Source organism: Solanum lycopersicum, chromosome 4 (assembly GCF_036512215.1).
Source record: "Solanum lycopersicum chromosome 4, SLM_r2.1".
Taxonomy (NCBI): Eukaryota; Viridiplantae; Streptophyta; class Magnoliopsida; order Solanales; family Solanaceae; genus Solanum; species Solanum lycopersicum.
This window is the reverse complement of record NC_090803.1, coordinates 47,715,406-47,730,409: the sequence shown is the minus strand read 5'-3', so window position 1 is coordinate 47,730,409 and position 15,004 is coordinate 47,715,406. Positions and strand designations below refer to the sequence as shown.

Below are 15,004 nucleotides of genomic sequence, written 5' to 3'. Positions count from 1 at the left end.
AACTAATGAACTCTTAAAATCAGTAACAATAATATCTTCCTGAAGAAAAGGTCCACTAAAAACCAATTCTTTTATTTTGCTAAATTAAAACACTCAACAGCCTCTCTTAAACCAGATGTTATTCATAGCATTATTTTACAATCATTCTCTAACTAAACACCAAGTAATTCGTGCAGCTTCATAAATGGACCCAACTTAAGATGCTTAGTTAGTAAATGTGCAACCTGATATTCACTTCTGCAAAATACCAAATCTATGACTTTTTTATTTACAAGATCTCAAAGAAAATGATAGCGCACATCGATATGTTTATTTTTCCCATGTAATATCGGATTCTTGCAGAGCTCGATTGTATAACTATTGTCACAGTAACTCATTGTTGGTTCTTGGTGAAGCTGATGTAACATTTCAGGTATTCGCTTCAACCAAATAACATGACACGCCCCTGATGCTGAAGCAATGTACTCTGATTCAGTTGTTGACAAAGTAACAATTTGTTCCTTCTTTGATGACCATGATACATCCCCTGTACTTAACATAAAGCATACATATAAGTACTTCTTCTGTCATCTAAATCTCCTGCATAATCACTGTCACTGTAACCAACAAGAGCAGATTTTCCTTCATTCTTATAAAAAATACCATAATCAGTGGAACCTTTTATGTAACGCAAAATTCTTTTTGCAGGAGCAAGATGAAAATCGGTTGAACATCCCATAAATCTGCTAACTAAACTCACAAAATATGCTTTGTCTAGTCTAGTAGCAGTTTAATATAGTAAGTTCCCAACCTTGCCTTCAAGATCCACTGCCAACTTTAATCCTGAATCAGCTGAAGTACTGGCCTTTTTACAACTACTCATCTGAAATTTGTCCAAGATCTCTAGAGCATACTTATTTTGCATGATAAAAATTCATGAAGCAGATTGTACTACTTGAATGCCTAGAAAATGGCACATCATACCTAGATCGTACATCTCATATTCTGATATCAAAGATTGTTTAAAATTACCCATCATACTTTTTTCATTTCCTGTGTAGATCAAATCAATTACATTTAGGCAAACAATCAAAAATTTTGATGAGGTACTAAATTTATTGAAAATAGAATGCTTATATGGACATCTATAAAATCCTGCCTTTTCAAAATAAGCCTATATACAAGTGTACCAAGATCGAGGTGCTTGTTTCAACCAATATAAAGCTTTTTTCAGTTTGTATGCCTTTGCTTCACTGCCTTGCATTACATATCCAGGAGGATGATCAATATATACACGTACATGTAAATTACCATGAAGAATGTCGGCTTTATATCCAATTGATAAATTGGCCAAGAATTTTGTGCAGCCATAGCTATTATCAGTCGAACAATATGGAGCCTAGCGAACGGAGCAAACAGATCACCATAATCAATGCCAAACTTCTGAGTGTATCCCTTCGCTGCCAGTAATGCTTTGTACTTGTCAAGCTCACCCTTTTCATTTAGCTTGGTTTTGTAAACCCACTTTAGGCCAAAGGTATTCTAGCCTTGTGGAAGATCAGTCAGCTCCCAAGTATTATTCCTTTTGATTGATTCAATTTCTATATCCATAGCTTTCTGCCATTTTAAGTCTTTTTCTGCATCTTCATATGCAATGGGATCACAATCTGCAAATAAAATAAGATTGGCAGTATTATCATCATCAGAAAGCTCATCTCCACTTACATAATCAATTATCCAATGTGGCCTCCTTATTTGATGTTTATTTCGTTCAGTTGTCATTCTTGATGGATGTTCTTCACTTGAGGTCCTTCCATTTTGGTCGTTTCTCACATCATCGGATAAATGTTGCTGCACTTTTGATCCATCTTTCTGATTTGTCACTTCAATAATTGTTTCTACTTCCTCATCCTCTATTGAGGTTGATTGTTTTTTTGCACTATTCCAATCCCATAATTCAGCTTCATAAAAATAACATCACGACTTACAATTGTCTTCTTTGTGTGTGGATTATACAATTAGTAAGCCTTTGACTATTCGCTCACTCCAAGGAAAATACATAGGATTCCCTTGTCATCAAGTTTTCCTTCGGCTTTCATCAGGAATATGGGAATATACTATACACCCAAAAATCCTAAAAAAATCAACATTTGGTTTTTGAGAGTACCAAGCTTCTGGTATCATATTTTTCATTGAAAAATAGTACACCTACACAATACTTTAACACTCCAGTTAATTGACTCTTCCCAAAAGCTTTTTGGGATGCTTGAAGTGGCCAAAATGCTTCTTACCATGTTAAAAATTGTACAATTCTTCCTCTCACACACATCATGTCGTTGTGGTGTATAACTTATGTCAATTCCCTCCAAATTACATTCATAGCGCAAAATCCTGTGAACTCATTGGAATTGAACTCACCACCACAATCAGTGCCAAGAATTTTGATTTTCTTCCAAGATTCATTTTTAGCAAAGACCTTGAATTGCTTGAATGGGATAAAAGCCTCATTTTTGTTGTTGCAAAAACTTAACACACGTCTTCCTGCTATAGTAATCAGTAAAAGATATAAAATACCTTTTATTGGTCTTTGAGGCTGTATTGATTGGACAATAGAGGTCTGAGTGAATCAATTGCAACAATTCCTTAGTCCTCCATGCTTTCCGTATTGGAAATGATCCACGATGTTGTTTACAAGCAACAAAGCTTTGACAAACTTTGGTTGTAACATCGATTTGGGGAAGACCACCAACCACATTCTATTGCTGCAAGGTTCTCTGCCAATTAAAATTGAGGTGTCCATATCGCATATGCCAAAACCAAATTGAGTCCACCATTTTTGTTGTCAAGCATGCTTGGTCATTACTGTGTAAAGGCAACAATCGATCGGATATCATTTAACTTCAAAAATTCTTCCATTCTGTAGATGTTGTATTGTGCAATAACCCTTTTAGATAACAATTTTGTAGTTCTTTCATGCAGCTGACCCATACTAAGAAAATTGCTCTTTAACTCAGGAACATAAAAAACTCCACTGCGGAATTCATGATACGTTCATCGTAAATTGATATATATATATATTGTAGAGTAAAATATATTTTATTATAAATTTCTTCAGATAATTGTTTTAATCTAATTATTTCTTCAAGATTGTTTATTATATATTTTATATATGAAATATCTTGGGTTCTTTGATGCATATATAAATTTTTTTGAATTAAGTAATTTAATAACCTTATCATATTATATTTCAATTAAATTCATATTAGTTTATTATAAACTAGAGTATTGTTATCATGTTTTCTGATCACCACTAGCATCATACTTTAGCTTATAATTATTGCTTATCAGCGCCTCAACCTTGTGTACTCCCCTAACGGCATCCCTCGCCTACCTGTTTCCACTATGGGATGGCATAGTCTAGCAGTTTTCTCCCTGTTTCCCGTTTACTAGCAAACTAGAATTCATGATTCAAATATTTCTAGTGTATAATAACTTACATAAATTTAATCAATCATATATATGATATTCAGGAATATATGAAATTAGTTCTGCATAATTGTTAAACAATATACCTTTGTCTCTTGATTTTCCATGCTATCTATAATATCTGACTTGATTTCTGATTTCTCCATTCTTTAACTTAATTTATATCTTGAGAGAGGTTTTTTGAAAGGGTTTTTATTAACTTAAACTTTTGTTTGCCATTGTCTGCCTTTAATTTACAATTTGTCAATCTCTATATACTAAATTATAAGCCTGCACATAAGTGCGCCTACTGTATACTTTACTACCACTACTATTTACATTTCATTCATAAAATCCTTGTGGTATTGTGAATGCTGGAAGGTTTTTAGATTCTTCTTCTAATTTCAAATGATAAAATCCTGATTTACAATAAAATTTACTAAAGTAATTATATCCTTGTATTTGTCTTATCTTTAATATTTTATTTGGTATTGGATAATTATATGTTTTAGTTTTTGCATTTACATTTCTATAATCAATTACCATTCTACTTTTTCCTCTTTTTTGTTCACTATATTTATTAACAATAAATGTCGGACTTGTAGGTTTATTATTACTTTCTTATATATATCCACTTTTTAGTAATTAACTTATATGTATTTAAAATTCATTTAAATCATTGTGTCTGAATAATATCTACAGTGATATTCTATATTATTATTATTATATTTATATTTTAATACTCCTCCATAACTTTTCTCACTTGCATAAGTTTCTACTATATAAATAATTTTTTTTATCTTCATCCGGGAAATATAATTTGGGTAATGTTTTACATAATAATTTTATCTTCTGTATTTGTGTTTGATCTCTATTATCAAAATGATATTCTACATCTTTCTTTAGTTTTTGTTGTAATGGTTTTAAATTTTCTTCTAATTTTGGTATATATTCTCTTACTAAGTTAACTAATCCTAAAAAGGATTGTAATTTCTTTTTTGTACCTAATTGGTCATTAGAGGTTGTTATTTTTTGTACTATATGCTTTTGCATTTTTATTCCATTTTTATCTATTTGTATTCCTAGGAATTCTATTTGTTGTTTAATTATTTCTGCTTTCTTTGTACTTAAACTTATTCCTGAGTGTTGTATTATACGTATAAATTTTTCTAAGAATCAAATGTGTTCATCTTGTGTTTTAGAATATAATAATATATCATCATTATATACTACACAATTTTCTAATTGTTTAAAATAGTTATCCATAAAATGTTCAAATCTACCTGGTGCATTTTTATATTCAAATGGTAATACATTTCATTCATAAAATCCTTGTGGTATTGTGAATGCTGGAAGGTTTTTAGATTCTTCTTCTAATTTCAAATGATAAAATCCTGATTTACAATAAAATTTACTAAAGTAATTATATCCTTGTATTTGTCTTATCTTTAATATTTTATTTGGTATTGGATAATTATATGTTTTAGTTTTTGCATTTAAATTTCTATAATCAATTACCATTCTACTTTTTCCTCTTTTTTGTTCACTATATTTATTAACAATAAATGTCGGACTTGTAGGTTTATTATTACTTTCTTATATATATCCACTTTTTAGTAATTAACTTATATGTATTTAAAATTCATTTAAATCATTTTAATGATTTTTGTGTTATTAAATTATTTTCATCAATCAAATCAATTTAAGTTTTGTTTTATGTTTTTCCCATCCTCGTAAAGGATATTCGTCATACAATAATTCTAATTTTTCTTGGATTACTTTTACTTTATCTAAGGAAAATATAATTAATTCTATTCTAGGGTCTTCTTCTTTTATATTTTCTATTTTTTGTGTAATAGATTAATTGCACAACCTAAAACTAGTTCAAACTTAGTTAAAATATGCTACAGTTATGGATTACTAAGTACCTTATACACGTATGGTGGAGAAGAAATAAGTGGAATACCATAATTATACAAAGCGTTCGTCATATACAAGAGAGTTACCAAAGGAAATTTATTTTATATTAAGTTACACACGCCAACTGAGATATTATATGAAGAAATCAAGTCACCAATTCAAGTTATAAAGATAGGTTTGACCAAGGATATGATAATAGCAAAAGATATAGAAGAACAAGCTGAAATGCCAAAGATAGAAATACCAAACTTTTATGCAAATAAAAGGATAATTGGTATATCAACAATTATACAAGAACTAGCTAACAATTATTTAAACGGCAATGCTATCTGGAGTTACTATGCAAGTGGCCAAGTTATGATATATTAAAACTCAAGAGGATTAAGAAGGGTAGATATGGATGAAGTCCAGCGATGGATTTTATTATTATTAAAGCCAAAGGTACAACCTACAACAAGAGCATTAAAGAAAGAATTTATTTCATAAGACTTATTAATCAGATACTGTAAACTTATTGGACACAATACCCAGATCACAGATGTTCCAAATGTAATGGAGAAGATAATGTTATACCAGATGTCGATTTGGAGTAAATGCGGAAGAGATAAGCAAGATAAGATAAAAAAAAAGCGATGATGAGAAGACAAAAGAAGAAAAAGATAAAAAAGATGGCCGACAAAGAGATAAGAATTGTTGAAATGTAAAAGTAAAGATAATATTTTTCAAAGATAAGATTCCTTTGTAAATAAGATTTTACTTTTTATTAACCAATGTATAGAGGTTATTTGTTAAGTTTTTATTTTAAGTCTTAAAGTAAATAGTAGTGGTAGTAAAGTATACAGTAGGCGCACTTATGTGCAGGCTTAGAATTTAGTATATATAGATTGCCAAATTGTAAATGAAAGGCAGGCAATGACAAACAAAAGTTTAAGTTAATAAAAACCCTTTCAAAAAACCTCTCTGAAGATATAAACTAAGTTAAAGAATGGAGAAATCAGAAATCAAGTCAGATATTATAGATAGCATGAAAAATCAAGAGACAAAGGTATATTGTTTAACAATTATGCAGAACTAATTTCATATATTCCTGAATATCATATATATGATTGATTAAATTTATGTTAGTTATTATACACTAGAAATATTTGAATCATGAATTTTAGTTTGCTAGTAAACGGGAAACAGGGAGAAAACTACTAGCCTATGCCATCCCAGTGTGGAAATCGGCAGGCGAGGGATGCCGTTAGGGGAGTACAAAAGGTTGAGGCGCTGTTAAGCAGTAATTATCCGCTAAAGTACGATGCTTGTAGTGACCGGAAAACATGATAATGATACTCTAGTTTATAATAAACTAATATGAATTTAACTTAATTATAATATGATAGGAAGGAATAATTGAAAACAAACCTGCATAAATAAATAAACATGATTACAATGTATGATGAAATAAGAAGCTATAAAACTTTGATTTTATATATACTTAAAAATATAGAAATTGATGACATAAAAAGAATTATATGGGAAAAAATATTTGAGTATAATTTAGAAGATATATTAAATAAAAAGTTGTATGAAATAGATTTACAAGAATTAGATATAAAAAGAATAGATATATATGATTTAGAAATAGAGTCAGATTAAAATGAGCTATGAATATTTAAAATATTGGATAGAAACTATGAAAAAAATAAGGTTATTAAATTACTTAATTTAAAAAAATTTATATATGTATCAAAGAACCCAAGATATTTCATATATAAAATATATAATAAATAATCTTGAAGAAATAATTATATCAAAATAATTATCAGAAGAAATTTATAATAAAATATGTTTTACTCTACAATATATATATATATATATATATATATATATGTATATATATATATATATATTCATTTACGATGAAAATATGATGAATTCCGCACCCCCAAAAATGGATGATTTTTTACCCCACATATGATTGCTGCAACCTGAGTCCAAATACAATTTATTTGAATGCGATTGATCTTGCGCAAGGTAAGCCATCAGCGAAGTTTCTTCTTATTCTTCTTATTCTTTGAAATTTTACTTCTCTTCATCTCCCTTATATGAATGCAAATTAGGTATGCATTCACACTGATAGTTGGTATACATGTGACACCGATAATACTCTATGTGCAACTTATCAAATGTCGAATCATAAGAAGATTATTGATCATTATCACGTGCATTTCCTCTACCATTTGAATTTATGTCTCGCCCACGTACTCTGCCACGCCCACGACCTCTACCTCGACCATTACTTCGTCCAAAACCATTCTTGTTGGAAGAATCAAATTGAGTTTCCACTTTTAATGTGTGTTCTTCTGTAGGAGTAGGTGTCATTCTCTACTCATGTATTAGTAAAGAGCTTTGTAGTTCATCAGTTGACATTGTATAAATATTCTTTGACTCCTCGATATAGCAAACTACACATGCAAATTTTGATGACATAGATCATAGAATCTTTTAAATAATATCAATGTCATCTAGTCTTCCACCATAAACACGCTTCTTGTTAACAATGGTTAATGTTCTGGCAAATTACTCATCTAATGACCCCCCTTCTTTCATATGTAGACTTCAAATTCTTTGCGAAGGACTTCAAGTTGTTGTTGTTTCACTCTTGTTGTACCAACATACTTTCCTTTCATTAAATCCCAAATCTATTTCGAGGTATCTTTTGAAGAATGGTCTCCAGTATGCCAGTATGGGATAATCTATTTCTTGGAATAGATAATTTTTAGCTTTGACATCCTTCAGTCTTTCCTTATCCAAAACCTTCAGTTGAGATTTTGCTATCACCACACCACAATCTGGTTCACTGAAACCAGCCTCTATAATGCTCCAGAACTCCTTTGAACACAAGAAGTTTTTCATCGACATGCTCCAATAATAATAGTGACCATCAAAGCAGGGAATAGCAGGTTGGATGAAATTTTTACTTTCAGATGTAATCAACACTTGTTGCTACAAGATACCAAGTAAGTTGCGGTTTATTTTTTCACAACTCACTATAAGTCTAGCGCTGATACCACTATTGAGTTCAATTGAGTAAACAGTAATCAGAAATATAGATGTTCTTATTGATCGGAGACTCTCCAAATAAATAGACATTACATATAAACCTGATTCCTAAATATAAGCAACTAAACACACCTACAACTAATGAACTCCTAAAACCAGTAACAATGATATCTTCCTAAAGAAAAGGTCCACTAAAAATCAATTTTTTTTATTTTGCTAATTTAAAAAACTCAACAAAAGTTCAATTAATATGAAATAAAATGAGCTTCATGTTTCATGTTCTTTAATCAAAACACATCTTTTTTCCAAAAAAAAAGAATATAAATGTTTTCGAATATTAACTTCTAAAGTAGATTGTGATCTATTCGTGAATATGTGTTTAACTATGGGTCAATCTATTTTTAACCCAATCCATCGGTCATCCAATTATTTTTACGTTTAGTGTAAGGGAAGATGAAATGGGGGAAGATGTCATGAGGGGAGGCGATAACATGTTGAGAAATTGAATACTCCCTAGGTTATTCTACCTCCTATTATTTCTTAAGATATAGACGATTTAAAAATAAATATTTTACTAAAGATGAATAAATACCTATTTGTAGATTGGAAAGACTAGATCTTATCCTTGTTACTCAATAATAAATTTAACATCTTTTTTAGGTTTAAAGGGCTTTCTTGAATCTTAGGAGAAAATTAGAATTCAGAGAATTAAACTTCATTTTTAAGACAACAATATTGATGGGGTAAGCGGATGTATTGTGTAAATTTTATTAGGGAAATACGTTTAATCATTTTCAAAAGGTAATTCATTTAAACATGACTCTAGAATCCAAAAAAATCAAGTCATGTAAGAATAATATCAAGACATGAACTACAAATAGTTGTAGATAAAGAAAAAAAAAGTAGTGAATAGAAAGAATTTACACCTTGCTTACTCATTAATTTAATTTTGTAAAAAACTATGGAGATGATGCACTGTAAATATTGATTTTTTTCATCGTCACAGATGTCCTCCTCTTAACTTATATGAGTTCTCTTTATCTCAGCCGCCGCAGATGGAAGGCATACAGTATGATGTGATGAGACTAGTAGAACACAACTATATATATTAAATAAAGATGAGACTCTAGGGTTTCTTGAAGATTCTACTAACTTTGCTAATGGACATTTTCAAAACTCAATTTGCAAACTAGCCCTATGTCTTAGTTTATTGGACCAAAAGACACCATTCATCATTTAAATTTTAAAAATTCTAAACCTTATACCTAGGTCTGAAATAATATTAAATATTTTCTATCATCAAAACCTTTGAAGACTAAATTATCAGCCTCAAAGTCTTAAATTGCAAATTAGTTTTTTCATCTTCAAAGTTTAAAATACACGATTTAGAGTAGAAATAATAATAAATTTCTTCGCTTCCAAAGATCTCGATTTTTCTACTTGCTGACCCCCTTCTATAGCAAAAAATTTAGGTCATTCGTTAATAAATTGCTCTCCAATGATAAAATTATTGTCCAAATCATCTATTATATTATTTATAGTTCTAAATCATTGTTATTTCTAATTATTTTTTTCATTGTTTTAAGTGCTCAAGCACTTTACCAACAATCATCGACTACCCTCTTTGTTGAAGATGGATTATGAACAAGTATATCTATTACATATCGATTTGTGTCAATTATAATAAATCACTTAATATTTTTTAAAATAATTACATATTCTAATATATAAGAGTCTCTTTCCATTTTATTTGTTTGTAAAAACAAATATTATATTAATAAGACTTATAGGCATTATTACATGGATTGTTTGTGAAATTGTTGTTTAGTATGTGGGTAGAGGGGTCGTACAATATAAATTACAAAAGACATGAGTAGTAGATTATCCTAAACAAAGAGTTCCCTCCATGTTTGCTTCTCTCTTATTGGACAAAAACAAAGGTTGAACAACCTAGTGCGCAAGAGAAATGATTGTTGATAGATTAGATCCCCTACTTAGCTAGAGAGTAAGTCACTTCTTTCTCCACTTGATATCTACTTTAGCTAGCAGGTTCCGTTGATTGAAAAGTAGTGCCCTGCTATCATTTAAGATGATAGATATATAAGGACAATAATTTTATAAATAATGTGTAATTTCACTACAATCCATATAACTTTTAATGCAATCAACCTATTGTCTAATGCAATTTTGGCCCCTAGGCCACATAGCTTGTTTGGATCGTTCTAGATTTGAAGATATTTTTGATGGATCCAGTTATCCAGTTCCCTTCTGTATCACGTATAAGTCCTCATGTGCCTTCTTTTTCCTGATCCTATTTTGAAAGATTCTTCCGTGTTTAGTTCATGTCCTATTGATGTTGGATTCCATTTAACAAGATTAGCCTTATATTTATGTTTGTTGCACATTATTATTTGTATAAAATGATTTTTTCTCCATGACAATTCGTTTTATCTTTGAAATAATTTTTCAAGATCTAATTAATTTGACGATCATTGTTGCATATTATCCATTCATTTTTTGGATGTTAGTAATTATTTATATAACGATTATAATGTTGTTGGACTTTGATGTCCACTAAGTTGTACAACAAGGAACCCTTTTTGATCAGGAGGGCAACAATTTTATTTCTTCTACTGTGGTTGAGAGTTGTTGTATGGAAGAACTTAGTGTTAGAGTCAGCTTCACCGAGCCTGTTGACTCTACATTTTAGTTTCTAGAAATCTTCCTCTAATATAAGTATAAGGTTGTATTGTTTAGTTAGGAAAACCTATTGTTTAAATAAAAAGGAGTATTATAACTTGATGATTTTAGATGCCCTCAATTCCTTGAAGGGTTTTTTTCTTTTTTAATTACAAATGTTGCCAAAAGTTGTATTATTCCAGATGGTAACATTTCATTCAAAAAAAGAGATTACCTTATATATGTTTGGTCAGTTAAGCCAATTGAAGGAGATTAAATTTGGTAACTCGGTATGTGAAATGAACATGAATTTGAAGAAAAATATTTTATTGTTATGCTTACTTTTGTGTGGGAATACTGATATTAGAATGGGTTTAATGCCTATTAGGTAGGTAGTGTTAGGGGTGTACATGACCGGGTTTGTTTGCATCTTTCAAATATTAAACTAAACCATTTGTGTCGGATTATTGAATTTATAAACCAACCCAAACCAATAAAATTTGCATTTTCCAGCTTCATGTTTTTTCAGATTTTTGGGATTTTTCGATAAAGTTTGCACACAAACATAGTTTACTTGTACTTCAAATATTTCTTTAGTCCTACAAAAAAGCATCTGTTTAGGTTATTTCTCAAGAAAAAAACAAAAAATATGATATGATTAAGACACTAAAATATCCAATAAAAGAATAAAAATAAAATTGTGTGAAAAAAATATTGCAAATTAATAAGTAATAATGAAAATGATCATAATTTAAAGTACTAAAGCATGCTAAAATAAGTTTAGTAATTATTAGTTACATGACTAAATATTAAAAGAAAGTAAAATTAGATCTTGTATTTAATTGTCAAAATCTATGAAAAACTAAAAATCAAATATTAAATATTGTTGTCATTCTTAGTGTTGAATTAATTTTCTTTTTGCATTAGCATTAATTTGATTTTTATTTAAACATTATTAGAATTACTAACATGTATGGACTATATTCATTAGTAGATCATTAAGAATTCTATCTTCCAAACATGAAATAAATGTATTAATAGATAAAAAATATCAAAAAGTATAAGAGATATTTAAAAATTATATATAAAACTATTTTTTACGTATAAAATAAAATTTTAAAATAATATATATAACTTCAGGTTGGTTGGGTCTCGGGTATATTTCTTTTAGTTAAAACCAAACCAACCCAAATATAGTCGGGGGGGGGGGTATTCCAACACCAAACCAAGTCAAACGAAACCACTAGTCGGATTTTTTTCCGATTTGAGTCGGTTTGTGGTTTAGTTCAATTTTTTGTTTAGTTATGTACACCCCTAGGTGGTGTATTTGTGCATACCCATATCTACAAAAACACTTCTCACTGTTGAAAATTGGTCTTGTTTTTAAAAAATAAGACTCGATCTATTTTTGTAGAACTTATTGAACCACATATATTTGCTACCTTTTAAACCTTAATCATAATACTATAAAAATAACAACTAACACTAGAACAATAAATTCTTTTAGCAATAATAAATAGACACATTAATAGAGAGCGTTAAAGTTTTTACCGCCACTAGTTAATTGTCATTCGATCCAATATCGTTAATACCTTTAGGAACATATATAAAGAGTGATGGTTACTGCTAAAAATACATATTTAGAAGCAATTGTTAATTATTTGTCACTAAAGCTCATTTTTGATGTAGTGTAATCACATCCCAGAAATCTTTTACGTGAGAATTGATAATAGGTCTACCTCTAACATTTATTTGTATTTCTCAATAGTTTGTTAATATCACCTCTATTATCCAATCATCTTAATGGTTGTTCTTTATTATTTCTAAGTTTTCTCTCAAAATAATTCGTATATTACCTAATAATTTTATATTATCTTTGGATAAGATTTCAGAAAGATTGTTATTGTGCAAAAGTGTAGCTTCAGTAGATTGTGATGGTGAAGTAGGAGTTACTGCAAAAGATAAGGTAGAGGTTTTTCTAGGGGTTATAGTAGGTAATGGCACCTTTAGAAATTTTATATCACGGGTGACCAATTATGTTCTAAATGAGTTATTAGATATTTTACACAAATAATTGTATTAATCGCAAAAGGCAGCAGCTTCTTAAGCACCCATACTCTATTAACATATGTCCGCCAATGATACTAGGCGTGTAGGTTTATGCCTGTGTCGCCTAACTATTTACAATAGTAGTGGCGAGGTTATTATCATCTTAATTTTTTTATTTTCTTTAATAATATTATTGACATCATTAGTCGTAATACTGGGACCGTATTAGTCTATCAATTTGTTTAAGCTCTTTGCAGGGAATGTTGTAGATTCAGAACCCATCGAGATAGCTCGATTTTGATGAGGATTTTTCCTGTATATAAAGATTTTAGATTCAATAAACTTACTTGTATTAGCATCAAATAAATTAACTCTAATACTTTTATCACTTGAGCTTGTATCTAAGGCTGCATGTTTTTTATGATTCCTTTTCTATGTAAAAACTACCAGCTGCCATAGGTCCTCGTTATCGCTTTCCCTGAGTCTACCAATTGTTGAATCAAGTTGGTAGGTGCTTCATCTTGTGTTGGAGTGGTGCTCTGTTGTATCTCATCTGTTTATTGGACTTCACTTTTCGTAAGTCGTATTAGTTTTTCCAAAGACAACACATTTGCTATAAAGTATATATATTATGTTCTTCATAGACAAGGCTTTGTAAGCGGTGACGTATAAAGATATGATTATTGACTGGTAATCCAATTGGTACCTATACACAAATATGTGTGTATCTTTCGCGTAATGCATAGGATGTACATCTATCTTTACTAATTTCCATGATTAATTTCCTACTTGAGCTAAGATTTGATGGTCGTAGAATTATGTTGTAGTTCGTGTAGTATCATCCGGAAGTGAAATGTTCTTTTTCGATTTTCTTCTTCGGATAATGGACATAGAAGAGTCGCTAGTTAACTTTTGTTTCAGGAATAAACAAACATAAATGAAAGTGTGAAAGATCCACTTGACATAGGATGTTTTATATTGATTGAGATCAAATGTAGAACTTACGTGTAGTCCCCTTGGGTTGCAAGGGTGTTGTCTCCTAGTCTTTTGAACTTTGTAGTAAAAACAAGTTTTGAATATAGTTCCTATATCTACACTCAACTTATTTTGTTTCTCATTTCTTTTGATACCAAGCCTTAAAACAATATTTTCTTCTCTCTATTTTTTTTAATAAGTAGAAAGTAAGTACTATAGTACTTGTTAAAACTAGAGTTGAGAATGTAGCATATTTTAGACTCGTGTACATCTTATCTTTGCAGACATTGGTTTATAAATAGTGTTGAGATGTTAAGACTTGAATTTTCTGATGAAGAAATGACAATCTAAGAGACTTTATCTTTGAAAAAAAAAAGCAGTAGACATGCTTATTTTCCAAGAATAAAGTTAAGGCTAATCTTCAGCTTCCTTATTGATTGCTCCGAGATCTTTATTTTATCCTTGTTGATTGACTTCTTTCCTTATGAAATAATCATTGATTCAGTTTAACTGATTGTATCCATTGTACCTCCCTTGAATCAAATAAGCTTCTTTTTTATTGTGATATTTTTGTGTTATTTAATCATTCTCATTTGTAATATAATCATGGAGTATACTACGGACTCCGTGTACAAAATATTTTTTCTTCCAATTGTACATGCAATTGTACGTGGTTTCGTAAGTAATATGGTGACCCTAGAAGAGTCGGATTATCGAACACAAAGGACTTGTCAATTAATTATTCTTACAAAATGATATTAAATCTGATTATAATATTTAAGGGAGGCTTGTAAAAATTTCCTACTATAATTTGTGTTTATTATTATCTTTTTATCTGCATTTTTTTTCTTCGCATCCTTTTGTACCAAGGTGGAAACACAATTTCCTC

General features: G+C 29.8%; 2 long non-coding RNA genes across 2 annotated transcripts; one reads left to right on the top strand and one right to left on the bottom strand.

Moving 5' to 3' along the window:
* Positions 1-997: 997 nt before the first annotated feature.
* On the bottom strand, positions 998-3,677 carry LOC112941365 (uncharacterized). Its single transcript, XR_003246538.2, has 2 exons — positions 3,552-3,677; positions 998-3,010 (listed from the first exon to the last, which is right to left on the bottom strand). It is a non-coding gene; the product is annotated as an uncharacterized lncRNA (long non-coding RNA).
* A 2,603-nt stretch (positions 3,678-6,280) lies between these two features.
* On the top strand, positions 6,281-14,912 carry LOC112941364 (uncharacterized). Its single transcript, XR_003246536.2, has 2 exons — positions 6,281-6,409; positions 7,966-14,912. It is a non-coding gene; the product is annotated as an uncharacterized lncRNA (long non-coding RNA).
* Positions 14,913-15,004: the final 92 nt, after the last annotated feature.